We start from the raw sequence: 13,532 nt of genomic DNA on the forward strand, positions 1-13,532 counted from the left end.
ATATTTTACACCAGGGGAGACAACTGGTCACTGCTGAGCGCACACTCAGATGGGTGTGTTACGGCGCACGCAGCTGTGTGCGTGTGTGTTACTCTGCTGCCATAGAGATGAGAATTACCTGCTCGTGAAAGCGTTTCAGTCAGAGACGACAACTTCGAACTGAAACTTCAAGTCCATCACAACAACATCATGACGCTCCTCCACTGATGCCCCCTCTAAATCACATCATTAAATTGAAGCATTAAACGAAAAGGAAATCATGAATCTTATCAGTCACTGCCAATGTGTCATCTCCGGCAGGCCAGAGAGAAAATCCATGCATCAGCTCAGCCTGGATGCTAATGCCTCTGGTATTCATGCAAAATGATCACCCCGAGACAAAGTGACAGCAGTCACAGCAAAGAGCCTCAGTCTGATTAACAAACCGCAGGCACAACTCATTCTCCGCAGTCGAGCCAGGGTCGAAACTAGATTTGGTGACATCACATCCTTGAGCCTTAAAGCAAATCTGGACATTTTTAGGACTTTTGATACAAAACGCAGCATATTAGTACATCTACCCAGCCCCTGATGCCCGTCAATTTCTCCAGAGTTCTAAAAAAAAAAAAAAAAAAGCTAAGCAAAAACTTACATCTCGGCGTAACGGGGTCCTGCTAAATAAATAAACAATAATAAATAAATAGATAAATAAATAAAAATAATGTAACAGCTAAAATTGAAATAAAAGACAGAACACAGTAAAAACAATTCCACAGAAAATATATATTTTTTGCAAATCCATGACTACACTAAAACAGATAACTGCCTACATAGTACTACATACCTGTAAGTAAATGAGTCTTTCCTTTCATACATGCACATAATATATTTGTACTAAACTTGACTTCCTTTTGTTTTGCCCAAGTTTGATGTGTAAAATATTTTACGTGGAAAATGTCACTGTAATTTGCTGTTGTGTTTCACTAGTTTTAGGTATTCTCAAGATTTATTGAGTGTCTACTGTGCAGGGTGTGTCGGACAGATGGTGAGTGATGCTCTCATGTCAGGGCAGTCACCGTTCTCAGGAGGAAAAAAACAAAAATGACTCATGAGCTACATTAGTGGATGGCCTACATTAACTGGAACCTGGACCACAACGCCGGAAGACAACCCAGTATGCAATCAAAGAAGTGCAATCGTTTAAAAAAAAAAAAAAAAAAAAAAACATACGGCATTCCATGGAGAGATCAAAATTTGACCAGAAAGCTTAGATGGCTAGCTTTGAGCTGTGTGAGTTTCCATTTCTTTTAAAATATGCCATGACTGAGATATAGGAAGCAACAAAAGAGCATTTCGGGAACACAATGCTTGGTGGATTAACCATTCAAGTCGTGCTCACACAGGGACAAAGATTACCGCAAGAGCAGAGCCGGTGCAAAGATAGCACCAGGCGTGAACCCGGCTATCACAAAACTAAGGAGCTCTCACAATGATGCCATTTGTATTCCGGTAGATTTCCTCTCCAAAGTCCACCACCACGTGACATGTCCCATGAGAGGTCAGGACACAATGGTCAACGGTAAACAGACCGCAGCATTGACATGCTTGATTCATGATGAAAAATTCAAAAATAAAATGAATGTATTTATGAGATAACTCACATTTGGCTTATTTTTACAAAAACTACTAACATGCCTTTTCACCATCTGCCTCTGGGGCTGAGGGAAACCCAATCTGCAAGCGTCTAATTTGTAGCTGACCCTTTCCTGGAGGTGGGAATTGCGGAGTAACTCAAGTTATAAGTACAGCGGAAAAACGAAAGCCTCAAACCAAAATGAACAAGGGTTTAGGGTTATGAAATATGGTCAGTCAGTCTCCTGCTAAGATACAGCGCTGCAATCTCCTGGTTGGAGCAATAATTAACGATACGTGACTGCCATATGTGACTCAAAAGGAACCATCAAAAAGCGCCTGAAGGCAAAACGTTGAAGGTCATTTTGATGATGGCGAGCTGTGCATACGTGCAAGGCCATGCAGACTTTGTGTTCCTTGTAAACGGCAGAGGCGGGCGGGCGGGCGGGAAAGACATATCCACTACCATGACTAACATCTTGCTGGCTATGAGGCAGCGAGATGGAATAAATATGGAGCCAGCATCTTGGATTGACTGTTTTCACAGATGCTGCCATGAGAAAATGTTGTTGATGATATCACGTGGATTTCAAAATTCTTATTCCTAGAATGAGTTGTTTCGCATATATAGACACACACGCGTCAAATGCATGGAAAGTGCACACGCGTTGACACAGTCGCACACGCTACAGGTGGCTGAGATAATGACTCATGACAACAATCCTGCAGCAGGTGAGCTTGCCAGAAGTGAATTAGGATCGGAAAGATTAGCGGTGGATAACGGGATTTAAGGAGTGCATAAAGGAATGCATGACGAGATAGACAAGTATGAGGGAGGAGAAGAGGGAAAAAAGCAATAAATCGGCAGATGCAAGAGTGCTATATGTGAAACAATGGCGCTTGATTTATGGGAGTCCTCTCGAGAGTTGAATGAAAAAAAAAATCTTGTTTGAGCAATGTGAATGGAACGATGATGAATGTGGACAACTGGATAGTGCGATGAGCTCAGAGCAGAGAAAGGAGGGGTACGATATTAAGAAATCGTCAAGGCTCTCCAGCCAATTAAGTTCACCTTTGGAATAACGATGAAAACAAAACACAAGACTAAGGCACATGAATAAAAAATAAAAAAGAAGGGATAGTTGATGAAAAAATTTGTCATGCCCTAAAATGCCAACCGAATGGCCTTCTCAAGCTTCTGGAAAGGAGGGAATTTTTTTTTCTTAAGTATCTCGAGGTTCTGCAACGTATCAGTGCTGAGAACTGCAATGAGGCGATAACACAGCAAGAACATAGCTGCAGACCAGGAGCAGTACAAGATAAAGTGCGGGATCTGCAGACATCTGTTTCATGTCAGACACAGGTTAAAGCCTGATAGCAAGACCTGGAGACTGGGACGTTTGGGAAGAAGACAAAAAATGAAGCCGACAAAGGAGAACGGGGCTACAGCCGGTGTGGAAAACATTACATGGATAGAGGTGCCTAATTGGAGGACACAGACATTATTGGCTGCAAAAAAGTAATGGTATATCTTGTGAAGTTTGTCTCTCAGACAGAGGCTACATTGCACAGATAAACCCAGATAGATAAGCAAAAGACGAAGAAAATACGACCCACAAGGAAACTTAAGCATCACATGAAAGAGCAGAGCACTTGATGCAGGGACGCAGAAAGCTGCTTAGCATTAGCGAACCTTTTACAAAAGAGGATGTATAGATGTCCTTGCACTTTCACTGACACACATCTACTCAACTTCCATCTTCTCCTCTGCTTTGACCACAAAAACAAACACAAACATTTATTGAGATGGGAGCGATTGATTCAGTATTTTTTTTTTTTATCATAGGCTACCTTGCTTTCCCTTGGAGAGCCAATTAAAATTTACATAATACATTGATGGAAAATTAAGTAATTAAAAATTAGAAGCTAGTAAAACTTTTCAATCTCAATGTTATTAAGTGAGCACAATTTTTGTTATTTAATTAAGAAAGCTGAATCCGCAGCACATGGTTTGCCAGAAAAAATGGTGGAGCGGACCGGATCCGGCCCCCGGGCCTCGGGTTTGATACCATGCTGTAAATTATATGCCAACAAATCTTTCTGGGTCATACACACAATACTCAGGTCCTGATAAAGAACCTCTAATGGCGATCCAATAGAAGTAATAGAAATGTACAATATGGTATTTTAAAATAGTGATACAGTTTTGGCCCAGGGGCTTCAAGTTTAACACATGATAGAATCTGAGCTGCTTTAGTGAGAAGCCTCAACGGAGCTCGCCAGCTAACATTGAATCCCCTTTCTGATTAAACTGCAGTCAGATGCTTGCTTCCCTATAATTTCTCCACAAGATTAAATTTGTAGGACTTTGTGACAGCACAGCTGTGCCATCTTAATTCTTTATCGTAGGGAAAATTAGGTTTCGTGCAAGTGCTAAAAGGTTTCTAACAGCATAAAAGGTGGATAGAGGGAGGGAGGGAGGGAATAAAAAGAAGAGATTCATTTGAGGGAACGACAAGGAGATGCATTTTAGACTCCCCAGCGATGGGTCTTGTCACACAGGCTATGTTTTTGTGGAAGTTAATGAAGCATTTTCCAAACATCTGTTTTTTAAAAGATTAGCTGACTCATGTTGCAGTTTTCAACTAACTCCAACCCCCCAAATTGTATCCTAACACTTAATCTTAACCTTCAACACCAGTCTCAATCCTAACTCCCAAACCCTGATCGTAATACTAAATCCTGAATCTTTTGTTGCTTTTTTAGGTACGGTGGAAGGTGATTAGTGCGGCCATTTGGTGAAAGAAAACCATTTAGGTTATTTATTGCCCGAGGGAAAAAAAAAAACATCAATACAGCTCACTTTGTTTCTCCGAAATGAAAATACACTTTGTGTTTCCTTACAATGTGTCCGTACAGAATATATTGATCAAGGACACTGGCGAGCGGTTTAGTCATCAGCAGCGTTTTAAAATATTGATTTGAGCGCCTCTGTGTCACCTTGCTAACGCACAATGAATCGCTTCATTCTGCAGTGTTTCCCTGACCTGTGAATACTTTTTAAACACATCATATATATACTATATCATTAGTTCTGAGCTCTATTTTGCTGAGGAAGCGTATGTATAAGTAGCAAGGATTACCATTTTCTGTTTAGCGAGAACTTTACTCTGCGGGGAGTTGTTAAATTAAACAACTATTGAAAGTGGTCTCAAGAGTGGAAACATTTGCTGCACTTCATTAAATATGTAGCTGGTTGCATATACAAGAATCTCTCGTCTCGCTAGTCACATTATTAGGTACACCTGCACGACCTAGGGAAGTTTAATTTAAGATTTTTTTTTTTTTCCAGTTTTGACACCGTCGATAAATACTGCATGTTTACTGTGGTCGTAGTTTGCATTGTAATAAATTAAATGACTATTTTTTTTTTTTTTTTAAATAAACACTGCAACAGGATGTCAGTGTTGTGTCCATAGCAACCAAGTAAAGAGTGAAAACCACCGCACGGCTGTTTTGGCAAGGATTTTGATGAGAAGTCAAGTGTGATCGAAAAGTCTGTTCTGCATAGATTTAATATTTGCCTCTGCTCCTGCATGAATTTATGAGCGTTAAGCAGACACTGGCGTGGACGTATTCAAGCGTCCTTAATGATCTGTGTGCATGTCAGCGTGATGCGGCGCACAAGGAGATGAATCCGGGCAAATCAACGCTAGTGTGTGTGTTTGTACGTGGATGACAGGCTGCCGGGAGCGCAGGCAACACCATCAGAAATTTAACGGGATGGCGTTCTGAGTCAGCAAACTGGAGGGGATCTGAGTCAACTCGCGACTGGTGCTTGGTGTCTCTTGTGTGCTCGTTGTGCATGTGCCCACCAATGGCGTGTGTGTGTGAGTGAGCGAGAGGGGCCACATGTCAGCTTCAGATCTGATGGCAAAGGGTGATAATGTGGACGATGATGATGTGCAAGTTGAATGACCACCAGAGTTTATTTTGTCTCAGAATTAGGAGCCGCCATCAGTTGATGGAGTGGTGGGGGCATTTTTATCAGGTCTTTTTTTATTCTATACTTTTCTTTTACGTGTCTTAAATTTTTCAGGTTTTTTAAAATATCTTAATTTGTTTTGCCTTCAAATTGTAGCTTTGTAATTATATGAAGCACACTGTTACCTTGTGTGTGAAATGCGCTATAAAAACAAAGTGGCCTTGCCTTGCCATGTAAAATGGAGGTCATGTAAACAACGTATCACAAAATGGATTTTATGTAAATAACCTTACAAAGCACTACAAATATTTCATGTGGTTAGATCCCCGCATTTTTTTTTAACCTGCTATCAGTTACTATAGTATTTTTATTTTCTGGAATTTTTCTAGAAAATGCAGTCAATTTTATGTTTCAATATTATTTTAAACTGTACACTTCAATTCAGACCTACATTAAACTTCAGTTTTAACCAATCAGATTATTTTTAGATATAATTTGAGTGAGAATCTGTGAAGTTCTTAGACTATTTTAAATAAATGGAACACACATAACATACTCATTCTTCATTCTCGCATCCACTTTTCTTACCAAATATAGTTGTTGTCCATGAACAGGATTCATTTCAGACGTGCTTTTTCAAACCCCTGCTAAAGGCTTGTGAGAGGAGTTTAAGCCGTCATGACAGACGAAAGCAAACCAAGAAAATAGAAGAGAAATTAATAGAAAGAAGGCGGCTCGGTGAAGCACTGGTTAGCACGGCCGCCTCACAGTTAAGAGGGCGCGGGTTCGATTCCAGCTCCGGCCCTCCCTGTGTGGAGTTTGCATGTTCTCCCCAGGCCCGCATGGGTTTTCTCCGGGCACTCCGGTTTCCTCCCACATCCCCAAAACATGCTTGGTAGGCCGATTGCGCACTCCAAATTGTCCCTAGGTGTGAGTGCGAATGAGTGTTTGTCTCTGTGTGCCCTCCGATTGGCTGGCAACCGGTTCAGGGTGTCCCCCGCCTACTGCCCGATGACGTCTGGGATAGGCTCCGGCACACCCGCGACCCCCGTGGGGACTAAGCGGTACAGAAAATGGATGGATGGATATAGAAAGACTTTAGTATTGACACAGACTTTCTATCATGCTCTCTATAGCCCAGTGGATTAGTCGTTTGAGAGTGGAGGGGTGAGGGAAGCGCGACCCACAAATGCAAACAGAGTCAGAAGAGCAAGGAGAGGAAATATCCCCCGAGACCCTCGGTACATATTTGGACAGACAAACAGAAGCATCTGCCCGCCAACTCGACTGACCAAACTCAGTCAGCCTCGAGTGGCTGAAACAAAATTCGATATGCTACACACAATTCGAATACGTTGTTAAATATGTCAACGTATTCCTTCGGGTTTTGATATAACCCGGTCATGTCAGCGTTTGAGTGACAGGCTCATTGACATTTTAATACCATTTGTGATTTCATTTAACATTTTGTGGGGTCTATTTTTATCGACTGTGCAATTGCTCAACTATGACATTACATTTAAAGAAAAGGAAGGAGCTGCTTAGATTAGCCATGAATGAAATCGGCTGCGAGCACTCCCACAGCAGCGCAACCACCCTCTTGCAGATCCCTCGGCTTGTGCCCCGGGCAGGATTTACGCCACTCACAAAAATTGAGCCTTTAGCCTTTAAAACAACACAGCCTGGTGTGTTTATCTTTTGCCATTTTCAACCACACCATCAGTTGGGCTGCGTGATGTACAACAACACCCAACACCTCTGAGGACAACAGTCAACGTTATTTATTATTTATGAAAGCGCAAGAGTGGCTTTTTTCTGCAGCCTGATACTGTGAAGACAAAAAAAGATCATCACTATCCACTCTCTGGCAAGTTCCAGCTGCCAATTAGCTTTAGCAAGAGATGACAAAACTAAAAGCTCTGTTAACTTTGTTAAGTGCTGCTTTGGTTTTGGGAGAGGTGAAGAGCAAAAAAATATTTCTGGCACAAGTTGAGAAAGGTAAACCGCATAATCACTGCTTTTTCTTGGCCGAGAATGAAAGGTTTTAAAATCAAAAAGTGCCATTTATGCTGTGAGCAGTGATTAAAGGACTACTTCTAACAGCTGAGTCATATTCCTAAATCGCCCCCAATATTTATTTTTGTTGACATTTTGAGATAAAACAAACTTCCCCTTGAAGAGTTTACATGTTCTCCACTGATAAAAATATAAACAGCTAAAAACAAATATTCAAAACAAGCACATTAATAGGGAAGAATATAAAACAATTCACGTCAATAAGACTTTGTCCTTTAGTGCAGTTACGATTCAATCTAACGTTTGTCGAGCAATGAGTGCTTGCATCTGCTAAATAGTTGTTTTTGTTTTTTTCGTATTTCTAGCTGTAAAGTTCTTTTGATGAATCACCAACCAACAAATTGAATACACGTCGGGGAGGTTAAGGCAGCAGGTGTTCACCATCATTTGTTGGTGGTCCAGTCACTTTTTGAAGCCGAATGTGATTGGTACTGTTCCAAGCCGGAGAAAATCAATGTCAACTTTGCAACTGCAGACAGCGGCTCAACTTGCTTGAATTGCAGTAAATAAGCTCGGTGAGTCATTTTAATACACCAAAGTTTTTTTTAAGTATATTCTGGAGTGCGGGGAAACAACAGGCTCGCTAACACATTCCATTGTACTAACAAATACGAAATACAAAAAGCTATTTTCTTAGAAGCATTCGGCCTACATTATACCAATGTGGTCAGAAAATAAGTAAAATTCTTTTATGGTTTTATTATATCTGTAATGCATTATTTATATTCTGCATTTTTTCCTCCTGAATCCCACGAGGTATGCGCATGCGGAAGTAGATACGCATAATCGACTCATTTACTTGCCCTGCCGATTAATCGATTGTGTCTTACTAATTTGATGTCAATTTGGTTCTTGTTTGGCCGCATCACTCGGTTTGAAGAGGAAAAAAGAAGTGTACTGCATAATAATGAGAGCCGTGTCTTCTAATATTCATCACAAGAAAACATTATGACCACAAATGTTGTCAAACCTCGAAGAACTCATTCCAAAAAAGGAAAACCTTTTCAGTTCAAACCGAATGCTGCAGCTTTGTGAAGCTCGCTGATGATTTTATCATTTTCTATTCCGTTAGCTCTCGTTTCTTTTGTTCACCTTATTAGGCTTCTCTGCTTTTGTTCTTCTTCTGTTTTAGAACTTTGGATTGCTACGCACAACGTGAATAAATGTGCTCACCTTGACTATTGTCAATAAATCTTTAAAAGGGGAAGAGCAACGATGAATTCAGCCCGCTAACAATTATCGTCAGCTTCGCAAAAAAAAAAAAAAAAAAAGCCAGGCACTGTCTTGAGTTGTCAGAGAACTTTTGAAATTTAACACCACTAACAAGCGTCACTGTGACACATACAGTACGGATTTGTTATAAGGCCTCCCTCCCTTCCCATGTCTACACTTCATCTCCCTTCCTCTCTTAATCTATCACTCTGCTCCAGCCTTCACCTCACCCCTTTGATGGTTGCATTCACCCACCTCTCACCTCCCGTGTTCCTTTCAACCGACATGACTCAGCGTATTCTCCTCCACAGTTCCAGCTCAGCTCGTCATGTTCTCAACCCCGGAGGAAGATGTCACCTCTCTGACACGGCCATCAGCAAGAACCTAGGAGTCAACAAACCATCAATAATAATACGTGATGAGCGCGGGTAATATACACTTACTGAGCACTTGGAAAATCTAAAAAGATGCGCCCAAATTATGCCTTGATAAAATAAATGATGCTTAGTTGCTAATATTCTGACACTTTTATTTTCCCGGTATGGCACAGTGCAGTTATTCGCACTGGAACCATAAAAAATAAACATTCTTTGATTAATACCTCTATGTCAAACCTAAGAACGGAAGCAAGTCGTTTGGAACATTCAGGAATGGAAAATCCCATCCAAGTAAAAATACTACAGGTGGGAGAAAAGAAATATCTCTCACAGTGCACACGCATCAGATGAATGCGTGTGTGTTGTGTTGGTCATGTCAAGGTTCTTTCAGATTTTAGCGCTCGCTTGAACACAGTTGAACAAACAGACTGCAATTGCTCCTTATTTCTGCCAAAATACTCGCATCAACGTACAGGAGACGAACTTGGAAATTAGCCTTGACCGAGGCTAAAAATGTCTTTACACAACGATGACGCAAAACGAAATAGAAAAATGCTGACAGTTTCCTGTTTAGCAAAATCATTCATGTTTCCACTAAGCTCGTGATATTTGGTGCTCAGCTAAAGGTGCAGAACATTAGAAGAGGGACATGAGTCACTGTGGTTGAAGTCCATATGTCAGCGATAGACAGGCCCGGGCTGACCGAGGTTTTACGGATGATATGATTCTCTCTCTCTCTCTCTCTCTCTCTCTCTCTCTCTCTCTCTCTCTCTCTCTCTCTCTCTCTCTCTTGCTCGCTATCGATTCCTTGTGGAGTCATCTCTAACTTCCCCCTCAGAGTGCATCTCCCTTTGCCGAGAACAGATAAATCATCCGGTGCGTTCTGGCACTTGTCCCCGAAGAATAACTCTTCTCAATAAGGCCGCAGAGTGACTTTATGTTTTCTGCATGTGCGGACTTTAAATTTGGGCTCACGTGACCCCTTGCTCCCGAGTCTTTGCTGCTCTCGGGTTCTGATTATTTCTGCTTCCCCTTTGCCCCATCACACTCCTGTCTTTTCCAAGCCGGAGGCCTCCCTCTCTATCTCGGGCTGTCTCGCTTCATCTTTTCTCCTCCGTCTCCACATCAATAGCTTTCAATCTCATTCTTTCCCCCAGCAAACAGAGTGACCCTTCAGTCCTCTGTCAGCCCCTCTGGCTTCAGCCTCTTCGTCGTGGCTCTCACATCTGTGGGTAAACATGACCAACGCTTCGATTACCCTCTTGGCATTTTGTCATTATTATGCCCTCCCCGACTCTCCTCCGTGGCGCTAACCCATCCTGCGATGACAAACACTTCCATCAGTCGTCCGTACTTCCTGCCCCTTCAGTGTTTAGTGTCATCCGTCTTTTCCCCTTCCAGATAAGATGTCCGCCCCCAAACATCTATCACTTCACTTAACAGCGCATCCTGCCATCGAAGGCGTAAACATTTTGGTTGACATTCAGCAAATCAGCCTTCAAATTGTATGGTCGTGCACCCGGACGCCGTTATTGTGCTCGTTTATACTTTGGCTCGGAATGGAGGGCGCCATTAATGACAAGAGAGCCAAACGTTGCAACGAGCAATTATTATAACGTGACTGCTTTGCTTTGCAATTACATCAACGGGGGGGGACACTGGCTGGCGGCCACTCGGTTTAGCGTCATCGTCCATTTCAATAATGGCAACCAGAAATGTGGAGCTCATATTGGCCTTTGTGCCAATACATTCAGAACCCGAGGGAATTGAAATAGAATTGCGCAATGGAATCAGTTACTGGAAATGATCGCTCTTTGTCTATAGTAGTATGTGAACCTAAAAAAAGGGGGCTTACACACAGATATTATTTTTTTACCCAATCGGTCAAGTAATTTCCACTTCTTATTTTGTATTTCCCAACAGTTTGGAAATAGTACTAAATACGTAAAGCCATAAAAGTGCATTCAATTGATTTTGAAGTATTCTTAACATGACAATTCAATTCCATAGTGTCCTACCAAACATGTGCTACAGGATGAGCTGACCTACTTTATTTGGGACAAAAAAGGAGTGTTTTGCTTTAACAAAAGGAAGTCTGGTACAATAAAATGCGTGCTGTCTAAATCGTTGACTCATGGGTTTTCCATCACTAGCAAGGAACAGATGCGGGCCGTACATCACGCATTAAACACCCTTTTGTTAAAAAAAAAAAAAAAAAAAAGGTGACTGACATTACCAGAACATCTGCAGCATGAGATGTAATACAGCTTGTGTGTGTGTGTCTGTGTACTAGATTAGGTGTCCAATATATGAGGTGGTTTGCTTGATGAAAACCTGCAATTTGCCCAAATTAAAATGGCTGCTCTGACCCCTTCGCAATAAGCGAGAGTCATTCATCATTTCTGCGGCAATGGACTCTTACCGCTAACGTGGAAAAGGAGTGCACCCAGAAGAGCTTTATGAGCTCACGCTCCCAGCCAAATTCTGTTTGATAAAAAGTTCTGGGAGATAAGCTAAGCCTGTGCATGCCTGTGTGTGTGTGCATGTGTGTGTTTGAGGGGGGTTGAAAAGTAATTGTCCCATTAGCTTGCTTATTAAGCTATCTGTTTCTCATCAAACCCCACCTCTCTAAACATTTCCTGCAACCGACAAAAGAAGTATGTTTATAGCAACAAGGATAATGGGTGTTCTTGCATTTGAACAGTGTACAGCAGCACATGTGCGCTTTAATAATCGTGCAACAATAAATGTGCATCAATAGAATTGTTTCAAAACAGTGATTAAAAAAAGGAAAATAATTGCAGATGGTAGCCAGTGGAGTACTGTGGAGGTTTCCTCCATGAAATCAATGGGAGAAGAGAAGGGCAGGCAGACTAAATGTTATGTAACATAATTTCTATTATTTATGTATTAATATTAACTTCCGTGTCACTGCTTTTGGAATTACTTACGTGTTTCTCATGGTTTGCCAGCATGAACACGAACATATCAGATGTGTGTCAGTTGAAATCTACAAGAAAAAAAAAAAAAGGTTACAGGCGTTAAATCTGAACTGGGGACTTGTGAATCTATCCAAAGATTTATTTGTATCAATACATGAAAATCAGTCATGTCCATATATGTCATAGGTTAGCATTTAAAGCGCACATCCTCACTAAGTGATGAGCGCACCACTGTCAAGGCGAATGTAAAGCCATATTATTATTTTATAGTTGATATATTAATATTTAAATACTTGTTTTCGATTATTAATGAATTCGCCATTAAAAGTGAGAGGCTCATTTCATGTGTTGAAAGGTACCTTGTGGTCTATTTATTTATTTATATTAAACCTCAAGCATGATATTGAGATGCTGGGAGAGACAAAACTTTTACGCGGCATTAAATTTCTAAGATGCATTATATGGTGGACATTTTGCACGTGAAGCCAAATCCTGCAAATTCAGCATGAAGTAAATGTTTGCATGAGTTATGGTAAGTTTTTAACATTTGCTCTGCTTGTAACGCTTAGCCTGCACAAGATAAAAACTTTTTAAAAATTAATAGAAGATTACAGAGCGTATTATTTGTTTTAATCGTGTATGTAGCACAGCGTAATACCTTTTGAACTTGGTCCTACCTAATTGAAATACGTCCGGGACAGCCGCAGGACTCTGCGCAATGCATTCTGGGATTTGTAGTCTTTACAATAGTCAGAGGGTGTGCACGCTTGTGCAACCACATCTGAGTTTTGTTTATTGTAGTATTTATGATTCATTCGAGTTGTACAGGTTATAGATCACATAATTAGAGGCTAATTTTGGAAATAATTTTGGTCTCATTCCTCAAATCTGACATTTGACCAGGGGTGTTTTGATTTTTCATACCCACTTGTATATCCAAACAAGCCTCAAAGTAAAAAAAAATAAATAATGATAATAATAACCCAACCAAATTCAATACCGTCTCATTCTGGCAAACACCTCATTAATCATAGAGTAAGCCAGATATAGCCGATTAAATATTCATATCCCATTTTTTGTATTGTACCGCGCTTGAAATAAGCTCACAAGGTAATACTCAATTGGTGCACACTAAGTTATGTGGGCTGTTTCCCTCAGGCCACATCTACCATCTCCTCACATCCCCGATGCAGAGCAGCTCTTTCAAGGCTCCCTTTATTATTCCGCTTTTCTCTCCAGATCTGTGTTTGTGTGTGTCAAAGCGGGTGTTGCAGAAATGCTTTATGGCTTCTCTTGCAACATTGACCTTTGCAGCAAGCGGGCTCACCC

The 13,532-nt window shown here is 41.1% G+C and overlaps 1 long non-coding RNA gene across 2 annotated transcripts in view; it reads right to left on the minus strand.

The window, feature by feature from the left end:
* LOC125973993 (uncharacterized) overlaps positions 1-12,960 on the minus strand; it is a 69,821-nt gene extending 56,861 nt beyond the window's left edge. The window contains exons 1-3 of one of the 2 annotated variants that reach the window (XR_007483355.2): positions 12,862-12,960; positions 12,213-12,271; positions 9,147-9,268 (exon numbers count right to left, since the gene is read on the minus strand). This is a non-coding gene — a long non-coding RNA (uncharacterized lncRNA). Of the gene's footprint in view, positions 1-9,139; positions 9,269-12,212; positions 12,272-12,861 lie in introns of both variants that reach the window. The other variant, XR_007483354.2, reaches the window with a different exon arrangement.
* Positions 12,961-13,532: the final 572 nt, after the last annotated feature.

The sequence above is a fragment of the Syngnathus scovelli genome, chromosome 8 (genome assembly GCF_024217435.2).
Source record: "Syngnathus scovelli strain Florida chromosome 8, RoL_Ssco_1.2, whole genome shotgun sequence".
Taxonomy (NCBI): domain Eukaryota; kingdom Metazoa; phylum Chordata; class Actinopteri; order Syngnathiformes; family Syngnathidae; genus Syngnathus; species Syngnathus scovelli.